This window comes from Vanacampus margaritifer, chromosome 20, assembly GCF_051991255.1.
Source record: "Vanacampus margaritifer isolate UIUO_Vmar chromosome 20, RoL_Vmar_1.0, whole genome shotgun sequence".
NCBI lineage: Eukaryota > Metazoa > Chordata > Actinopteri > Syngnathiformes > Syngnathidae > Vanacampus > Vanacampus margaritifer.
This window is the reverse complement of record NC_135451.1, coordinates 11,200,214-11,207,603: the sequence shown is the minus strand read 5'-3', so window position 1 is coordinate 11,207,603 and position 7,390 is coordinate 11,200,214. Positions and strand designations below refer to the sequence as shown.

General features: G+C 37.0%; 1 long non-coding RNA gene across 1 annotated transcript; it reads left to right on the top strand.

Moving 5' to 3' along the window:
- The first annotated feature begins 289 nt into the window (after positions 1 to 289).
- On the top strand, positions 290 to 6,356 carry LOC144040710 (uncharacterized). Its single transcript, XR_013289799.1, has 3 exons — positions 290 to 339; positions 4,227 to 4,349; positions 5,632 to 6,356. It is a non-coding gene; the product is annotated as an uncharacterized LOC144040710 (long non-coding RNA).
- The last annotated feature ends 1,034 nt before the right edge of the window (positions 6,357 to 7,390 follow it).

Genomic DNA, 7,390 nt, shown 5'->3' with positions numbered 1-7,390 from the left:
TGCTATATTATCATTTTTGACGGCGCGGTACGTTATACAACTTTTAATATCCACATGGTATTTTCGCAAAAACAGATTTATTTTTTTCAATGAATAACCAAGCAAGAAATATAATATTGCGACAAACATGATGCTGGCTTACATTTGGAGTTCAAAGTTTTCAGAGCATAGGGGGCACAATCAGAGTTTCTTTGTGTTGTTGTGAATTTAAGGAGGGGGGGGGGATCTAGTGAGCTCCTGGAGAGAATACTAAATAGATCCACTTTGATTAGCATAAGGGGCAAGTGCTTCTGCCATTTCCTCTCATGTCCTGAAGCACTTTGGAGGATGCGCTCAGCGGTGAGTCTGTCTTTGTTGGTGTGGGGAATCGACGAATATTTGCAGCATGTAAAATTGAGGCGAATGTTGCTATTGTCGCCCGTCCTTTCTAGACACTTTCAAAGGGTAATGCGGCTTGATTGTTCACTAGTCTGGTCTGACAAGATAAAAGCCAAGCGGGCTGCATGTAAATAGTGGAACGCTACATGTGCGTATGACATTTTTGTATGGAAAATCGAATTTCATGCTCAATATTACAACAATATTCATTGGTACATTAAAAAAAGCATAAAAAATTTTCAACTGAAATGCATTCATTGCAACTTCAATTTTACTTGTCTTATTCATTGGTATAATAAATGAGCAAAATGAAACCGTCAACATTTAAAATTATACAATACAATTCAATAGAGCATCTGTCGTGCAATTTTGTTTCTTTAGTACAACATAAAAGCAGCAATTTTAAACTGAGATTTCCGCCATTCTTGGGGAACGCGTCCGGATTTTAGGCTGTTTTAGTGCCGCTTCTCCTCTCTCCTACCCCCCCCCCCCCCCCGCCCCTTCTCCTATCAAATAGAGCTGTTGATTTCGGAAAAAAGTACCGGAATTTCTAATTGCTGTCAAAATGAACTCTCAAGTTTGAATCTGTTGAGAAAAAAAAAAAGCTCCTTGGCTAGATCAAAAATAGAAAAAGTACAAACTAATAAATGAGTGCTAGATGGTCTCATCACAACAAGGACCTCGCCACCCACATTGTACTGTCATGCAATTAAGCCCACACATGCAAAAACACTGGAATCTTCCTGCCTTTCACAAGACGCATGGTCGAGGGTTCACCTTACCTGAGCACACCATTTCTTTCTTCGGCTCGCCTCCTAATCAAAGTCGTAATTAGTGCTCACGTTTCTGCTTGAGCGGAATTAATTGGCTAACAGTGGCGTGAATGGATGCTAAGTGAACCCATTGCTCATCGGCATGCATATATTATATGGCCAGATTAAAGAATAGGCATGCCAAGTTAGCAGTAAAACACCGATCTCAAAAGTAAACAAAGAACCGTTGACAGTTTGTTGGAATGAGGTACTAAATTTGAGTCCTCCAAAGACATGGATGTATTCAACACTTAACTCATTTGCTGCCATTGACGGCTATAGATGTCAAAAATTCATTTGAACTATTTCTATCAGTTTAAAAAAACATCCCACTTTTGCTAACAAGAGTATGAAAACCTAGGATTTTTTTTTTTGTAAATTTAGGACAGATGTAAAATTTGTGATTAATCGTTAGTTAACTAGTGAAGTCATGTGATTAATTACAATTAAAAAATATAATCGCCTGACGGGCCTAATTAAAAGAATATATAGTTTTATAGTAGAATTATTAAAAATAGGAGCCGTATAATCGTAATTATGATGATATATGATAATTTTATATCTGTTATTAATGTACAATAAAAAAAATATATAGGTTTTCATAAAAAATTAAATAAAATGAAAAATTTATAAACTAATAGAAATTTGTATTTGTGTTAGAACAGATATAAAGTTTGTGATTAATCGTTAGTTAACTCGTGAAGTCATGCGATTAATTACAATTAAAAAATGTAATCACCTGACGAGCCTAATTTAAAAAATATATATACAAAATAAGGGGTGTTTAATCCTAATTAATCGTATGATAATTTTATATCTGTTATTAATGTACAATAAAAAAATATATAGGTTTTCATAAAAAAATTAATAAAACTAAAAATTGATAAACTAATACAAATTCGTATTTGTATTAGAACAGCAAAAAAATTTGTGATTAATCGTGAGGTAACAAGTGAAGTCATGCGATTAATTACGATTAAAAATTGTAATCGCCTGACGCCCCTAATTTTTTAATAATCTTTTCTTAAAAATAAAAAAAAGATTAAAAATTAAAAAAAATAAGTAAAATTATTATTATTATTTTTTGTAAAAAGAAATTTTTTTTTTTTTTTAATTAGGGGCGTCAGGCAATTAATTTTTTAAAATCTTAATTAATTGCATGACTTCACTGGTTAACTCACGATTAATCACAAATTTTATATCTGCTCTAAATGTACCCCCAAAAAATCTAGGTTTTCATACTCTTGTTAACAAACGTGAAAAAAAAAATGTTAAACTAATAGAAATAGTTCACATGAATTTTTGACGTCTATAGTCGTCAATGGCAGTGAATGAGTTAATAGTGTTACAAAAGCATATGATGAAAATGTTTTATTACTTTGATTGTAGTTTGCAGTGCCTAAAATATTAACAGCACAAGGAGCCCAGAAGCAGTAAAGTATTTTCATATGGCACTAAAGGTGTAGTGTGTGTTTCTCTGGCCCATTGTTCTACCGTACAAAGACCTCCTTCCTCGCTTCCACATTGGAGGCGGTACCAAGCCAGATTAAGGGGTCATCAAGGCGCCGTCTCGCGATATCGATCCCTCATACCAGGTGAAATGGGACGATCACTGCACAAGTAATTATATAGAGCCTCAACCATGATCCTCACAATAGTTTATCAGCACAATCGTGAAAAGACACTAGTAGGGAGATGGGGAATATCTCTCCATTTGTCAGTGGCCCGCACCATAAAAGTCGTTGGTCATTGCTCCCGGTAGAACGATAAGCAGCTTATGCCAAATTGGAGAAGGACTGATTACATCCCCGAGGAGATATGTGATGAAGCGCTCTGCCCTGATTGAGATGTCTGCTTCGGTGTCAAAGCCGTTCTCCATCACTGCCAAGAAGGTGCGAGCTAGAAAAAAAAGAACTTTGCCACTGTCTGAAGGAAACCTTTTAGCGGCTACTTTGTGAGTTTTTGCGTTCTGTATTGGTAAAAGTGTGAAGCTAATTAACCCCAACAACATACTTTTAATGCAGGTTTTATAACAAGACAAAAGTTGCTGTTATTTTTGGCATAATAAAGTCAAGTTGTGCGCTAATAGCTAAAAATCTAGCTGTTAGCTTATTCATGTCGACCTTTTGTCATTGTTGAATTTGTTTTTCCTGCCGCATCAACCTGCACTTGGGGCGGACTACACTTTTATTTGCAGCTTGCGTGCAGCATAACAGCTAAATGCTGCTTCACCGTGTTTGTTTGGAAATGGAACTTTTGGGCTCCACTAAATAACCCTGACCTCGGAGCCCGACTGGCCAAGGACAAGAATCCAATTGAATATACAGTACGTATAAAAACATTTTTTAGACAATCATAATGTTGATGTTGGCCTCGGAGTCACCATCATCATCATCGATGATGATCATCGTCGTCATCAATGCGCTCTTTAGCGTCGGTCGATGCTTTTCGTCTTTGAAAAAAACTGCTCGAGCGTGAGCTGCTTGCAACCGGTCGCCATGTTCTCTTCCCTTCCCCAGCCATTGTCCCCTCTAGCTCCGCCTCACGTCTTCTACTGACGCCTACCCAATCTTGTCAAAAGAGAGTCATTGCTGCCATCTAGGGGCCAAAAATAGTCATTAGGCTAACTAGATCTGCTTGAAACTTTCACCACAGCTGGCCAAGGCTTTCCTCCACCCGTTTCAAAAAAAAATATTTTTTTAATTGGATGACGTATTTTAACGTCATTGGCGGCTCCCCTTAGGTTTTTACTTGACGTCTTTTAACGTCCATGGCAGTCAAAGGGGCGTGGCCTAGGGAATGACGTCAGCGACTGGAGTCAAATTTTTGTCTTATTTAACGAATGGCTGAAAGGACATCAGCAACCGTGGCTCTCCTTACCCACATGCGAGGGCATTACAGTTGCTCCATTCATTGGAAATCCTTTGGCGGCGCCTTAAAATTGGAACAGGGCATGTTTTTTGTAGTTTACTCTTATTTGCACTCAATAATTTGTTGATTTCATATTCATACAGAACCATTTTTTTGTTCATGCAGGCCAAAAGGTCTTTTCTTGTGCCACTTAGAATCCCGGAAATGAAGAAAACAATCTTGACCGACTGTGAATTGGTCGTCCTCCGACCTCCTTTTCCATTCTATCAGCACCTTAACCACCAGCAGGTGAGGCGCTGTATGATCTCTCTCCTCAGGCAGGAAGTAAAAACAAATTGCCTCGGGCCACGTGAAAAGAAGGCATCAATTAAACAAGAACATATTCTCTATTTATAGCCATGTTTCAATATGAGTGAAATATCACCACAGGGCGTGAAGGGAAACGCATCTCAGGTGTACAGTAAATGCACAAATTAATCAGGCTGTTGAGATAGTTTGTTTCTTCCACTTTTTAGACACTTCGATGTGAACTTTTACTGTAGTGAGATCAGAATTATTATTTTTTTATGTAAAACAATAAATGAACTCGTTCACTGCCATTGACGGCTATAGACGTCAAAAATTCATTTGAACTATTTCTATTAGTTTGACATTTTTTTCCCCCACTTTTGTTAACAAGAGTATGAAAACTTAGAACATTATTTTTATTGTACATTTAGAATAGATATCAAATTTGTGATTAATCGGGAGTTAACTAGGGAAGTTATGCGAATAATTACAATTAAAAAATGACTAGATGATTGTTAAAAATTAGGGGCGTCAGACTTCAATAGTTAACTCACGATTAATCACAAATATTATATCTGTTCTAAATGTACAATTAAAAAAATCTAGGTTTTCATACTCTTGTTAAGAAAAGTAGAAAAAAAAGTTAAACTAATAGAAATAGTTAAAAAAAAATTTTTTTTTTTTTAACGATTATAGCCGTCAATGACAGTGAATGTGTTAAGGTACTAACTACTAAGGTCTAATTCATGGCAAAAAATAAATAAATAAAGATACCGCAATGATATTAATACCACCAGGGTCAAATCTATACAAAAGTAAAATTTCAGCCATATCTTTGAACATAACATTAGCTAATAAAACCAGATGAAGCTAAAGCTAGCATAGACATTGGGTTGGACAGTGCTTCAAATTCTCGTCTTTAGGGTGGAAATAGAGAATACAGACAATGGATATTATAAAATATCTGACTTGTATGGAGAATGCTGCAGGGTTTGGACATCTGCCGTGTGTTGTGCATCTGCGCGGTCTGCCTCGATACACGTGGGAAATCACGCATGCAGTGTTTAAGGCAACACGTACACGTAGGAGGCAAAAGACAGTTGTGATGCATTATTCCATCAACTGCATTCTTATTATGAGCACCATTATATTATTATTCAATGTGTACTATGCTTTTTTTAGATTTAGAAAAGATAATCACCCTCCGCGCCATTACAGCAGACACCACATGCATTCAAATCAGATTCTCCTTCTTTTCTTTCTTTTTTTTTTCTTTCTTCAGATTCTCCGCGGACGCAGCAGCCCGAAGACATTTGACGTCCGCTGCCTTAACTGCGTATTCGGTTTCTGCTCTGCCCAACCGACATATAAGTAACCCATAGCTGATCATCAATTCAACATGGCCACATGTGCCCATTGGCATTTATTCCACAAAAGCCACTTGAGGATAACGAAATATAAACCCAAAGCAGAAATAATCACAGAATCAGAAGCTTGTGCGAAATGTGAAGCGAGACGCGTCCGGATCGGTGCTCGGCTTTATTTGCAGATTGGTATCCCGAGCCACGCGTCAGCGCAGTGAAAACGAAGTAGGAATGAATACATCAGGACCAAATACGGTGAAGCATACAACTCTCTTTTTATAAGCACAAAGAAAATGACCTGGTTCTGCTTTATAAGGGAACTCATCTAAGAGTCAAGATTTCAGCTCTGTTTCTTCTTTGGGTCTGTCATGGACATTGTCTTGAGATTCAGTCCAGAATATTTACATTTGTTTATGTTTCCCTGCTTTGTGTTCTGAACTATCTTTCCAAAGTTTCTCCTCGAAACCCTTCAAGACGGATCCTGTTACGTTTGCTAATCAAGCTTTGTGATATGGATTTTGATTGCATAAAAGTTCTTGTCATTTATAAAATTAATTAACCCCGGAGAACCCAAGAACCCTTTTCTTCTTTGAAAAATTATGAATTATACATTAAATGACTGCTATAAGTTCACTGAACACCAAAATATGTTTTTTTCAATTTTAACCCTTTTTTTAACTAGCTCAGAGTTGCTAATTTATCAAAATATATATATAAAACATACTCCTAGGCATTCTGCAACATGATATGAAATAGATTAACAAAAAAAAACACAATTTTACCATCTGATGGTTTTGTTTGGATTGATTTGCCAGCCATCTTGTCACCGCCACTCTGGCTCATGCAAGTGCAATATTCATCCACTAGATGGCCCCATGCAGGGGTCAGAAGTGGCACTCTGGACTTTTGAAGTTAAATTTGTAAAAAATAAAAGGTCTTTGTTATTTGAGTAGCAGAATTTATAGGGGCCAAATTTGACCCCGTGGGTTCTCCAGGGTTAAATTCATAATTTAGTATAAATTGCCATTTTTTTCCATAAAAGCTGAGAACATGTTGGGTTATTTTCACTTTCATGATATGGAGTGCACTCTATGCAGCTACGACATTTGTTCCGTAAAACACAGCTAGTAGCTAGCTCGGCTCAAGTCATAAAAACGTGCCTGCCAGCACCACTAAGGCTCACAAATGAGCGCATTACATCTTATTTTCTTGTGGTCTGCACAAATACAGAAGTATAACTCGATAGACGGCGCCGCAAGGCATTCATGGGCAGGATTCCCGTGGCCTTTTTATAGTCAACAGCACAAGCAGGAACCAAAACAATTTCGCAGTAGTGGCGGGTTAAGATGGCCGGAAGTCCGTATGTCCTTTTTGAGGACCTATAAAATGTATTTTATTGTAAATTCGTCTGGCCATAATGTTTGTTACTAGCCATGAGCTGTTGGTTATGACCTGGTAGACTTGTAAAAAATTTAAAATTAATTGAACCATCCACCTACCTACCACACACTTTTCTATCGTAAGTAGCCCAACACAATGACATAAATTGCAAATTTTGTGTTTCCAAAAATGACAAACGGTTTAAGTAGTACATTACATTTAACTGTGCACACTACAGTATATAAATGTTTCATGTATAGGAGCCATTAGAGGTGTAATGATATACTGTACATTCTT